The 14,598-nt window shown below is 33.1% G+C and overlaps 1 non-coding gene across 1 annotated transcript; it reads left to right on the top strand.

The window, feature by feature from the left end:
• Positions 1 to 1,432: 1,432 nt before the first annotated feature.
• On the top strand, positions 1,433 to 1,539 carry LOC128281279 (small nucleolar RNA R71). The gene has a single exon (XR_008271492.1). It is a non-coding gene; the product is annotated as a small nucleolar RNA R71 (small nucleolar RNA).
• The last annotated feature ends 13,059 nt before the right edge of the window (positions 1,540 to 14,598 follow it).

Consider the following 14,598-nt stretch of genomic DNA (forward strand, 5'->3'; position numbering starts at 1 on the left):
ATTTACCGTCACCCACGTCAATCGCAGCTCTAGCAATGGCTAGGAATGGACGCCCTAAAATTAAGGTAACTTCTACATCTTCATCTATGTCAAGCACAACAAAATCAATAGGGAATATAAATTTATCTACTTTTACGAGTACGTCTTCTATAATACCCCTAGGATATTTAACAGATCTATCGGCTAATTGAATACTCATCCTAGTAGGTTTAGGTTCCTCAAGACCAAGTTGTTTGAACATTTTATATGGCATCAAATTAATTCTAGCGCCAAAATCAGCTAGTGCTTTTTCAACATTCAGATTACCAATTAAGTAAGGGATAGTAAAATTTTTTGGATCTTTTAGTTTGGTTGGCAGCTTGTTTTGGAGTATGGCGAAGCACTCCTCGTTGAGTTCTACTGTAGATAAGTCCTCGAACTTCCTTTTATTTGTTAGAAGCTCCTTCAAAAATTTTACGTAGGTAGGCATCTGCGAGATGGCTTCAAGAAAAGGTAAGTTGATATGTAATTACTTAAAAAGTTCAAGAAACTTACCAAATTGTGCATCAATGCGATCTTTTTTTAATTTTGCCGGATATGGAACTAGTGGTGTATATTCCTCTAGCACTGGTTTGTCACTATTTTCGGGTTTTTCTTCCCTCCTTTCGCTTTCCATGGCTTCTTGTGCTAACTTCTTTTCAGATTTCGCTAACACTTTCCTACTCCTTAGTGTAACTGCTTTGACATTCTCTCTTGATTTGGTATTACTAAGTGGTCTTTCCAAGATTAGTTTGGAAAGCTGGCTTACCTGAGTTTCGAGTCCTTGGATCAATACTTGTTGATTCTTAAGTGCTATCTCGGTGTTCTGAAAATGGGTTTCTAACACTGATAAGAACTTTGTGAGCATCTCTTCAAGATTTTGCTTCTTTTCCTGTTGGTAGGGTAGTTGTTGGTAGCCCGGAGCATGTTGTGGCTTTTGACTCCCTTGACCACCCCAGGAGAAATTTGGGTGGTTCCTCCAACCTGCATTATAAGTATTACTGTATGGGTTATTTTGAGATCTAAAGTTGTTGTTACCCATATAGTTGACTTGTTTCTCTTCGGTTGTAGGATTGAAGGATTAATATTCTATATGCACACCTCCTCCACTTGAGTCACACCTCATTACTGGATGTACCTACGTAGAACTAAGAAAACCATCAATCTTTTTATTGAGAATTTCTACCTGATTTGACAGCATAGTAACTGAGTCGACATTATAAACGCTGGCTGTTTTCGTTGGCTTTTTCCTCATAACTTTCCACTGATAGTTATTCAGTGGCATCTCCTCTATAAAATCATAGGCATCTTCCGGTGTTTTATTATTGATGGTTCCGCCAACAGTTGGTTAACCATTTACCGAGTCGAGGGATTCAGACCATTGTGGAATGTTTGTACTTGAAGCTAAAGCGGTAACCCATGGTGAGGGCACCTTCTCAGTAAGTCATTGTATCTCTCCCATGCATTGTAAAGTTTTTCTAAATCCATCTACACAAAAGAAGAGATATCATTACGTAATTTAGCCGTTTTAGCTGGCAAAAAATATTTTAGTAAAAATTTCTCGGACATTTGTTCCCAAGTAGTAATTGACCCTCGTGGTAACGAGTTCAACCACTATTTAGCTTTGTTCCTCAATGAAAAAGGAAATAACCGAAGATGAATGGCATCATCAGAAACACTATTGATTTTAAATGTATCGCAAAATTCCAGAAAGTTTGCTAAGTGAGCGTTGGGATCTTCATCCTGCAAACCATCAAACTGAACAAACTGTTGTATCATCTGAATAGTGTTAGGTTTTAATTCAAAAGTTTTTGCAGCTACAGCAGGTCTAAATATGCTAGATTCAGTTCCTGATAAAGAAGGTTTAGCATAATCATACATAGTGCATGGAACAGGATTTTGATTAGCCGCAATTGCAAGAGGTAGCTGATTGCCTTAGTTTTCAGCCATCTCTTCGGTTGGGGGTTGAGTATCGTCTTCTTGCTTGTTCTCCGTGTATCGTAAGCTACGCCTTATCTCTCTTTGATTTCTACGAACTATACGATTGATTTCTTCATCAAAAAGTAATAGTCCCGACAAGTTTCTTCTAGTCATAAACTAGGAAAACCTGCCAAGAGAAAGAAAAAGTAAATTAATTAGTAACAATTAAATTGCAAAAAAAAAAGGCTAAAGTAATAAAAATTGAGTGTTCCTAATATTTTAGTTCCCCGGCAACGGTGCCAAAAACTTGATCGCGTGATCTCATGATAGGTTTTAAATATTTATAATTACTCGTTCTTGAACTAACTATTATCGCGATGTAGGCAAGTGTACCTATCGAATAGTAGTATAGTTTTAGCAAGACCGGATTGTCGAACCCAAAGGAACTAAAAGTAATAGTAATAACCGTCTTTTTATTATCTAGCCTAAGAATAAAGAGGTTTTGTTTTAATTGACTAATTATCTAAACTAAAAACGCACAGAGAAAAGAATTGGGGAACTGCTTTTGAGAAAATCGATTGACTTGAGACAATACCTAATGAAAAATCCACCTAGACTTTACTTGTTATTCTGGCTCTGAATTGGACGATTTATTCATTCAACTTATTCCGTAGAGATCCCTAAGTTATGTTATTATCCCTATTCAAGACTAATAACGTCTAATCCCTAGATTGAATAAGCGAGACTTTTCTCTAATTAACATTCTAGGGTTGCATTAACTCGACCTATGGATCCCCTTATTTGGTTTCACCCTAATCCGACAAAATCTTGTCACCCTATTTCTAGGCACGCAATCAACTCCGCTTAATTATGACAAATGTACTCTTAGACAGGGTCTATTCCTCCTCTGAATAAGAGCGTGTCTTGAATCAGTATTCTGGGATATTAAAACAAGAATTAAGAACACATAATTAAGAACAAGTTAAATATTTATCATACGATTCAGAAAATAATAACAAGATTCATCTTAGGTTTCATCCTCTTTAGGTATTTAGGGGTTTAGTTCATAACTAAATAAGAAAACATCTCAGAAGAATAAAGAATACAAAACATAAAGAAAACCCAAAACTCCTGAAGGGAAATTGAGGAGAGATCTTAAGTCTTGATGATGAATCCGGCTCCTGAGATGGATCAATCAGCTTCTTTGCAGTAATTCCTGACCCCTCTTCTCTATCTCCCTTTTTCTCCTCTTCTAGGGTGCATTTATAAGCTTTGGAATGCCTAGAAGCCCTCAAAAGTGGCCTTTTCCGAATTGGACTTAACTCAGGCTCAGCAGGGACACGCCCGTGTGACACGCCCATGTGTGATTACTTCAGGCCGTGTTTGAGCTTGTTAGAATGACATGGCCGTGTGATATGCCCGTGTAAATCGTGCTCCAATTCTGCCAGATTGACACGACCGTGTGGTCTGCCCATGTGAGGAGGTCTAGGTCGTGTTGATTTCATACTTTGGCCCATTTTCTCCGTTTTTGGCCTATTTCTCGTTCCTATCACTCTCTTATGCTCTCCTAAGTGTAAAACATGAAATTAAAGCATTAGGAACATCGAATTCACCAATTCTAATGGAAAATCATCCATAATATGCGTTAAACATGGGGGAAAAATATGTATAAATTACGGTTTATCATACACCGACATAAAACCTGATATTCAAGTACATCACGTACTCACAATATTCACTTATTATTATTATCAAATTATTCAATAGTTAAGTATAACATTGGATCTAATTATAATAAAAATGTAATACGTAAGAATCCTTATAAGCATAAAATTATAGTACGAACTTACATGACTGATTTACAGTAACGGTTCAGAGTATCTCAATCAACTATCGACATTGTATCAATTCAATATTTCCATTTTCATTTACAATATCAATATAATCCAACATTATGTAATTAGATTCATATAATATATTTATAAATGCACTAAAATTAAACCGAACGAACTTACCTGACTAATTGCAACAATGACAAAGGTACAGGGACTATTCGATAGGTTTCTTTTTTCCTCAATTTTCCACTCGTTCTTGATTTCAAATAATAAATTTATTCAATTCACTAATTCCAACAGAAAAATTAATTCATTTTATGAAAACATTTTTATGAAATTACCCCAACATTTCACTTTTATTCAATTTAGCCCCTAAGTCAAAATCATGCGATTTAACCATTTTCTATTAAATCCAAGCTTAACAAATCTATTAACCCCTTCACTAAAGCCCATACTTGCTGTTATTTTACATCAAGTCCTTGTACTTTTACTATTTTCACATTTTAGTCATTGAACATTAAAATCAACAAAAACTACTTTACAAAATAGTCTTATTTAGCAACCGCGCTTAATGTTCTATCATAAAACTTCAAGAATATGATAAAATCATCAATGGCACAATCCAAAACATTTAACAGTATTACAAATTAGTTACTGAGTTAGCTAGATTAAGCTAATACGAGCTCAAAAACATAAAAATTTCTAAAAATGGGCAATGTTTACTCACCCAATTGAAGAATCCAATCTTGGCCGAAGCTTTCAATACCAAGCTATGGAGTTTCGGCTTGATTAACAAGAATAGGAAAAAAAAGTGATAATATTAACATTAACTTATTAATTTAATTTACCATTTACTTATTTACCAAATTAAAATTTATTTTAACGTATAAAATCATTAAAACATGCCTAAAAATGCCCATAATTTAAATATATGGTGCAATTACCAACCCAGAAAGGTTTAATTGTACAATTGGTCCTTCAATTATTTTAAATTTTAAGCAAACAAGCTTATTTTCAATTTAACACTAAACTAATTAAGACTCAATGATCAAATAGTCCAAAAGTTAGTGGATTTAATCATATCCACCATTACTTGGACTTTTTAACCATGGTTTAATTACTATTTTGGTCCCTTTACTATTTTAAATGAAAAGTAATTAACTTTTACCTTTTTACAGTTTAATCCTTTTATCGTAATTAAGCAATAAATCATCAAAATTACCACACCAAACTTCAATTCACATATAATACGAGTCCGTAAATACTTAATAAAAATAATTACGGCTTTAAATTATAGAAATGAGGTCCTTCTAATACCTCGTTTTCAATAACCATTTGACTTTTGAACCGAACCACTTATACTAACTTTTAATTCAATTGGTTAAAAATCCTCAAATCAAAATTCATTATAAAATTACTATTGACTTGTATAATTTAAATATTAATTCTGTGAGCTGACTCATCGAATTTGTGGTCCCGAAACCACTATTTTCGACACCACTGAAAAACGGGCTGTTACAACTCTCCCCCCAAGAGAATTTCCTCCTCGAAATTTTTACCTGATAATAGAATTGAGTATTGAGATCTTTTCCATCCCTCAGTTTCCCCATGTAGCTTACCAAATAATGAATATAAAAGATAATGATCCGTTGACGATATTGAATTACAAAATTTACTTTCAGTTTCAGTAATCAAATCTATCCCAAAGCCACATAAAGTTTTCCCCAAAATCTCAAGGTGAATCTCAGACCTTGATCAGAAATAATAAACAATGATATTATGATTAATCTAACGACCTCTAATACACATACTCAGCTAACTTTTCAAGTAAATACTCTATTTTGACCAAAATACAATGAGCTGACTTGATCAATTTATCAAGATTAACCCTGACTGAATCTTTCTTTCTCTGTGTCGCAAGTAACCCATATACAAATTTCTTTATAGCTTTAACCCATCTTCAAATCTAATACACATTTCCTCCTCATTTGATACGGTGTTACGAGCATACTTACTTAATTGCACATATTCATGTCCATACTCAGCCACAACCCGGTTTCCTTATTTTAACTCGAGAAACTCTTTGTTTTCCCGGTCAATGAACAACCGACTAACATACTTCTTCTTGAATTCATTCTGAAAGAAGTCCTAACTAACACGATCATCTGATGTCATAATGCTCAAAGTATCCCACCATAAATATGCCTTATCGTTTAGTAAATATACTGCACACCTCAAGCAATCTTCAGGGGTGCATAACAACCCGCAAAAACTCTCTTTGTGTTCAATAGTCAATACTTGGCTTTTGAAGGATCATCATCTACCGTACCTCTAAATTCTTTCACTTTACATTTTCAAATATTGCCTACAGATACTCGGATAACTGTGACAGTATAGGGTTTGGAGTATTTAGGGGTGTCGAAGGAGGCACAATAGGGGATGAAGGTGGCAGATTTGTAAGATTTACTTGCTTGAACTCGTTGAACCATTGGTTCATCATTCCAAGAAATACATTTTTCATCTCATCACCAACGGATTGTTAAATAAATGCACTATTAGTTGCTTCCGTATTTGAAGCTTAAACATTACTTTCAGCTTCATTAACTATAGCTTGGTTCGATTCTGATGACATCTTGAACCTATAAGAAAATACAATGTTAGAACGGATCAAAGGCATCACACTATCATAGGGTATATATGACATGTATATATTAAACTTTACTTTATTAAATTAGTCCTAGAATCTACTAAATCGTAGCTCTGATACCACTAAATGTACTACCCCTAACCCGTATCTGTCGTCGAAATAGGTTACAGAATATTACTGTATAATCGTAACATAAAAATATACATTTCATACATTAATATAAACATAGTATAAATCATTCATTTACATGATATTATCCCTAAATCGAGCCCTTGAGGCTCTAAAAATACGATAGAAATAATTCAGGACCAAATTGGAAACATTTGGAAAGTTTAAGGAAACGTTAGAAAATTTGAACTGCAAGGGCCACACGGCTGAAACACACACCCCTGTCTTAGGGCGTGTAACTTTCAAAATAGGGATGCACAGCCGTGTCCCAGCCCGTATCCATGCCTGTGTAACTCTCTGAGTTGGGTCATACGGCCAAGCCACACGTCCGTATGCTAGGCTATGTAACTCTTGAAATAGCTACACACGCCCGTGTACCAGGCCGTGTAACAGCCTAACTTGCATGCCTTAAAACCTACAAGGGGCACATAGTTGTGTCGCTTAGCCATGTATCACACACGGTTGAGTCACATGCCCATGTCTCAAGCTGTGTAGACATGAAATTAGCCAAAATCAAGCCATTTCCATCACCAAATCAAACATGTACTTAAAAAGCATTTGTACACATGATCAAGGCCTCATAACGTGACCAAAAATCAACATGAAATGACCAATTCACTAGTCTAAAACCATTCAACCAATGCCATATATGGCACCTAAAAAGACATACACTCTTACCTATATATATGCATTACCACATTTAAAACATTCACGTCTAATTCAATCTCATCTTAAATCATACCATAATTGAGACCATAAGTGACTTTAACATAAACATACCATTTTAATGTTCTAAAAACAATCAACCATTGTGCCCTTCATAGACACCGCAGTTAAATCCAACATCAACAATTAAAACATGTCAACACTGATCCATTCCTAGCATAGCAACTTAATTCAATCATAAACCAAAACAAACCACAAGTTTTCACTTTAATACCATTCTAATTATACATGTAACACCTCTAAGCCATATCCGTTGTTGAAACAGGGTTACGAAGCATTACCGAACAAACAAAACAGTAAACCATTCAATTTATACATCAATGCAATACATATTCTAATTTCATTCAAATCAATTCATAACGTCCCTTAATCAAGCCCTCGGGGCCTTAAAAATACAATAAAAATAGTCCGAGACTAAATTAGAAACATTTAGAAAGTTTAGGAAAAAGTTAGAAAAATTTATACTGTAGGGGCACACAACTAAGAAACACACCTGTGTCTCAGACTGTGTGGGCATTCAAAGTAGGGACACACCGTCGTGTCCCAACTTGTGTTTGTGCCCGTGTAACTTTCTGACTTGGTTCACACGGCCAAGCCATACGCCCGTGTGCTAGACCGTGTAACTTTTGAAATGCAATCTTTAAAAAAAAACCTACAGGGGACACAAGATCGTGTTGCGTGGCCATGTGTTACACACGACTGAGACACACGCCCGTGTCTTAGGCTATGTGGATGAAAAATAGGTCATTTTCAAGCCATTTTTCTCACCCAAATCTTATTCACTTACAAGCCAAATGTACCTATTTTCATTCAACCAAATTGCATCTAACACAAGCATATCCAAGCTAGATCAACATAATAAATAACCATACAACCAATATGCCTAAAAGGCACCTCATTTACAACAAACAAATTTGGTTAAACATTTTCTAGGTTTATCCATAAATCAATCAACCAATTGAACAAATTATATACTACATTTGCCATAATGTTCACATACCATGTTTATACTCACAAACCCCAATATGACCATTCACACCAATCGTCAATACTTAACAAGTTGACCATATTCCTACCACACCCAAACTACCAAACTAGCCATTTAACAACTCAATGCACTATCTAATTCCCTACAAATCAACAATTCATAGCATACATTATATTAATCATTTTAACTACCATCATTTAAGTACTTAGATGCCAAAATAACAACCATTTAAATACCATACATACATGATAAAAAAACAACTATTTCATTATCCAAAATACCACATTTATAATCTAAACATAATGGCTAATATCATCAAACAATGACACCTATACATGCCATTATGACCATTACCAAAGCATCAAAATGTACCGATAAAATCTCTGGATAGTGTGATAAATCTCCGACTAGCTTTCAAACTGATCGAGTTTCCAATAATCTGTAAAATAAGATAAAGAAAATCACATAAGCATTGAATGCTTAGTAAGCTTGTATAAACTTTAAAATGCAATAATCCATTTTAGTAAGAACTTTATAAGTTGTCAAAAACCATATACCAATACCTCAAGATTTATCAACTAGATAACTATCAATTCCCAAATGAATAGGTTCATTAACATTCTAAATACTTTTCGTTTATAGCATAATGTGGTCTCATAAGTTGAATTACATAATCATCAGTCTTTTGTTAAAATGATGAACCATTTCCTTTACTTACTTACAAATCCATTTACTTAGCATAAATTTAATTATTTTATTAACTCATGTATTAGTGTTTTTATTCATGACATAAGTAATTCACATATATCATGAGTAAATTTCCTTTTTTACGAATAGGTCCTTTAACTTGACAATTCTTTTATTTCATCACATTACATCTCAACTATGAACTTATCATTTCATTTTCTATTCTCACCCATTTCATTTGCATACATATAAGACATAAACAGAACATTAACTATAGCCACAAGTTAGTGCATTTAAACATAACCCTTTTAGAATCAACTTCATGATAAACCATTTCATAAATTACATACTTTGATTCTTACCACTTTTTCATGAGCATAAGCATCTTTCCATTTGGCCATTTACTATTTTAATGCATAACTTTAAAACTAACATAATGTAATTCAACTACTAGCTTGGCACAAACCTAAGCATCATTAACAACACAAGTTAGTGATTAAACAGACAACTTACCAATATCATCACAGGGCAAGATAAGGTACATGAACATAGCATCACATAAATCATACTTTTCATAATCATGAATATTCATACTTTGATCATTAACAATTCATACCTTTGCATAGGTTCTTAACTTAGCTTTCGATACACTTACCGTTCTTTCCCTTTTTATGCCCTTTCAATTAGTAACTTGACTCAGATAATTGGGTAACTACACCATACTAAGGGCATCATAGATGCATAATATGAGCACCAAAGTGCAATCAAGAACACGAATGTGTGATCAGGGGAACCAAAGTGCAAACAGGGGTACAGACGTGCATTCAGGGGTACCGGAGTACAACCAGGGGCACATAAGTGCAATCAGGGGTACCGAAGTACAAGCAGAGACATGTAAGTGCAATAATTCAATAATTAACTATGAACATTTGATTAAAGAACTATATTATAAAAATATAAGTAGAAATTTATTTATGTATTGAAACACTATGAGCTTACCTGGCTAAATTGTAGAAATGTCAAAGTATAAGGGCATTTTGGTAATTTTCTATTCTTCTTGATTTTTCACCCGATCTTGATCTAAACTAATAATTTCATTCAATATATTAATTTAGACAGCAAAACAATGTATTTTATGCAATTTTGTCATTTTTATAAAATTACCCCTACAGTTATACTTTTATTCAATTTAGTCCCTGAGACTTAAACATGCAAATTAACCATTTTTACCCAAAATTTTGCCTAGCAGAATACTTGTGGCATCCAATACAGCCCATTTATGCAATAATTTCAAAACAAGTCCTTGTATTTTTATTATTTAACAATTTAGTCCCTAATCGATAAATTAATCAAAAATAACTTAACAAAATACTTTTAAATACCAACTAATATTTCAAATTCATCATTTAACATTAAAAATCAAAAGACTCATCAATGGCAACATTCACAATCTTTAACAGTTTCAAAATCGAAGGTACGGGTTAGCTGGACCTAGTTGCAATGATCTCAAAAACATAAAAATGATTAGAAATAGATGAGAAATGGCTTATCATGCATCATTCAAAGATGAACCTAAGCTTGAAGCTTTTCCTATGGTGGTTTGGTGAAGAACAAATCAAATTGGGGAAGAAAACTATCATGTTTTCTTTATGTTATTAACCTTTTATTTATTTTATTAATAAAATAACATATAAAACATTATAATTAAAAGAAATTAAAGCATCCAACCGTCCCATTATCTTTAGGATGGCTAATTTACACAATAAGACAATCTAATTATAATTCTTTAATCAATTAACACATTTAAATTAAAAGCAATTGACTTTTTCAACTTTTATGATTTAGTCCTTTTTAATCAATTAACTATCAAAATGTTAAAAATTTTCAACGAAACTTTAATACCACCTTAGTGACACTACATAAATATTTATAAAAATATTTATGGCTCAGTTTATAGAAATGAGGTCCCAATACCTCATTTTCTAAAACCACTTGACCTCAGGGTCTTACCACTTGAACTTAATAAATCGCTTAAATAACATAAATTATCAAATTAAAAACTTTTTTAAAATCATATTTAACTCATAAATATTAAATAATAATATTTATGAATTTACTGGTCGGATTTGATGGCCAGAAAACCACGGTTTCTAACACTACTAAAAAACGGGTTGTTACAACTTTCCCCCTTACGAAAATTTCGTCCTTGAAATTACTCACCTAATAAAAGTCATCACATCAAATCTTTTTATCATCTTCTTAATGGTAATCCACAGATAAAATCATTTATAACTCATCTTGATTCAGAACTCGCATCAGAACTCATATTAAAACTTGATACTATATCGGAACTTAAGTGAATAGCTATAATGTTCTCCTATCATAACTTTATCATTAGTAGTTATAACTATTGAGAAATTCCCAGTGATCATCTGACGAAACATAACCAAGAAACTCGTATTATCAAACTCTGATTGATGCTTCTAACATGTTTGCATTTGTAACTTTCAACTGATATTTGTTACCCTTACATGGAAAGCGTCAAGCAATATCATTTAACACAAGCACGACAGCTTCAACTATTGAGACAACTTTAACCCATAATGACATTTCTCGATTATAACTGATCTGATAGATATATTTCTGTATCATGTCTTCTAGAATATGAATTCTTCATTCAGACAGTCTGTCTATTTACCAGTGAATCCGTAAATTTTTTTTCCAAATTGAGAAATAAGCTCGAATATAATCAACTTACCTAACTTTTCAAATGAATAACTCGTTTCTGAATAACCCAATCGAGTCGATCTATCAATAGAATAATAACATTTCAAAATAACCCTTTCTTCTTGTTATCGAGATAATCCAAATATACTGTCTATAATAATTCCCTTAGAATACCAATCAAAGATCTCTACAAACTGTATTAACTCAAATAAAACATAACATTCCATTTTAACTTGTTGACATAAATCAAGATTACTTGAGGGATGAGAACCAATATACATGTTTAAGTTCGATCTTCCAGCATCTACACTTTTGTCGATGTCTACCCCTCACGAAAGCTAGAAAGGGGATATATAATAAAGCTATCTCAATATTAACATCGAAGCTTTGAACCATACCGGAGCCACAACCATCAAATGAATTAAAACCTTAGTGCTTTAATAAGATCGATGTTACAACTATATAGATAGAACAATACCTTAACATCAGTAGTGTACTCTGAAATAAAAGAGAAAAACCAAATATAGTTCTAGTAACAACTAGTACAAGAACACAACCTCTAAAAACTTGAGATCTGTGTAACTGTGCTTCCATGATCGAACCAAGAATCATAGCCTTAATAGATATATTTATCTCAAGTCAATATATATCTTTTATAGATGAAACAAATCTGATAGAATAGACCATAAGAATGATAAGAAAGCCTAAATAATAAAATCCAAGATGTGGAGCTATATTGAATTTCAGAGAATACAACCCGTATTGAATGATAAAGAAATTTATGATACCTCAGAGAAAATCCAGAAGAATATCGCTCGTATGCACTAGAATCAATTGTGACAGAGACAACATCAATTGTATATATATAATTCAGAGCAACAACCAGTAGAAGTAGAAAGTAACATCATACGAGTCTTATCATCAAGTCTTCTATCAAACATAATGGATTAGAAAACCAAAGAAAGATAGAGCAATGTTGATCATAAATCAATTAGACTAAAAAAATTTGAATACGACTCATATATTACTCGATTCAAAGTTACCAAAGTGTAAACAGGGGCACATATGTGCAATTCAGGGGCACCGAAGTACAAACAGGGGCACGTATGTGCTATTCAGGGGTATCGAAGCACAAACAGGGCACGTATGTGCAATTCGTAGAATAATTAACTATAAGCATTTAATTACATAGCTATAATGTGGAAATACAAGTATAAATTCAATTACATATTAAAATACTATGAACTTACCTTAACGATTAAATCGTAGAAATATGATCAAGCTAATCCGTAATTTTTGCCTTTCCTCAATTTAGATCCGATTGAGATTTATTTTAATCTAAATAAATAATTATATTAAATTAAGTGTTTCAATCAATCTCAAACATTCAATTCAATCCATAATTCACATTTATGCATATTTACCCTTTGGCCCTAAACATTTTAACTTTTCACAATTTAGTCCTTAAGCTTATAAATTGAATTTTTATCATTTTAATCCTCATCCCATGCTAGCTGGATTCAATAGGGATGTAAATTCATAAAAAATGTCATTTCACAATTTCATCATGAACTTTTATCATTTTTTTCAAATAAGTCCCTAAATATTATTTTTATCAAAAATTACTTTATAAAACTTATTTATTTATTAACAATGACTCATAATATACCATCAAACATCAATAATAATGCAAGAGCATTCATGTAAAAACCTAAAACTTTAACAATTTTACAAATTGATCCCCGGACTAGCTAGGTTAAGCTACAACGATCCCCAAAACATAAAAATCATTACAAGCCAGCTTAAAAATCATATCATGAAAGCAATAATGTAACACCCCGAACCCGAGACCGTCGCCGGACTCGAACACGAGGTGTTAACAGACTTTAAACCACTTATTGAGAATTTTCCAGACAAGCTGCCAATCTGTGTACTAGTCACTTCAAAAATCATAACTTGAGTTTCACAACTCGAAAATCAGTTTCTTAATTTTTCCCTGAAACTAGACTCATATGTCCATCTACAGATTTTTTTCTAGAATTTTTTGCCAAGCCAATTAGTACAGTTTATTAGTTAAATTCTCCCATGTTACAGGGGTCGACTACACTGACCTTCGTGCGTTACAACCTGAGTAACTCCCTGTGCAGGGCTTCAATACTGATGCCGTTTGTTTCTATAGAAACTAGATTAAAATAGGAATTTATACATATATGGTATGACTCCTAATTATCTCAGGTTAATTTATAATGAATTTTCAAAGTCGGAACAGGGAATCCAGAAACTGTTCTGGCCCTGTTTCACAAAAACCCAAATATCTCTTAACATACAACTCATATGACTGTCTCGTTTCTTCCATATGAAAATAGATTCATCAAGGTTCATTTACATAATTTATTCACTATTTAATTCCATTCCTACTATTTTTAGTGATTTTTCACATCCACGTCACTGTTGCTGCCAGCATCTATTTCTAGGGTAGACTTTCTCTAACACATAGTTTCTATGATTCAACCACCCCTTTTTCATATATTGTCCAAAATATAATCATGATGACCCATTCTAATGGCTGGTCATTGCCAAACGTTTCCGTGCCTCTTAATGAGCATATACATGCCAAATGATTATAACATTATGCTCAAAACATTTATAAGCCATTTTCGCATGGCTATTCAAAATTTTACATACCAAGTTCAACCAAAACATAATAGCCTATACATGCCGAAATGTACTCCTAGACCAACTACGAAGAAAATACCAAAAGTTGTTGGCCGGTGTGATGACTTCGATGACGGTCCCGAATATGCAAAAGTTGAGTCCAAGAAACCTAAAATAGGTGACAAACAAACACCGAATGAGTATATAACTCAGTAAGTCATAAGCAA

This window comes from Gossypium arboreum, chromosome 9, assembly GCF_025698485.1.
Source record: "Gossypium arboreum isolate Shixiya-1 chromosome 9, ASM2569848v2, whole genome shotgun sequence".
In the NCBI taxonomy this organism is placed as follows: Eukaryota; Viridiplantae; Streptophyta; class Magnoliopsida; order Malvales; family Malvaceae; genus Gossypium; species Gossypium arboreum.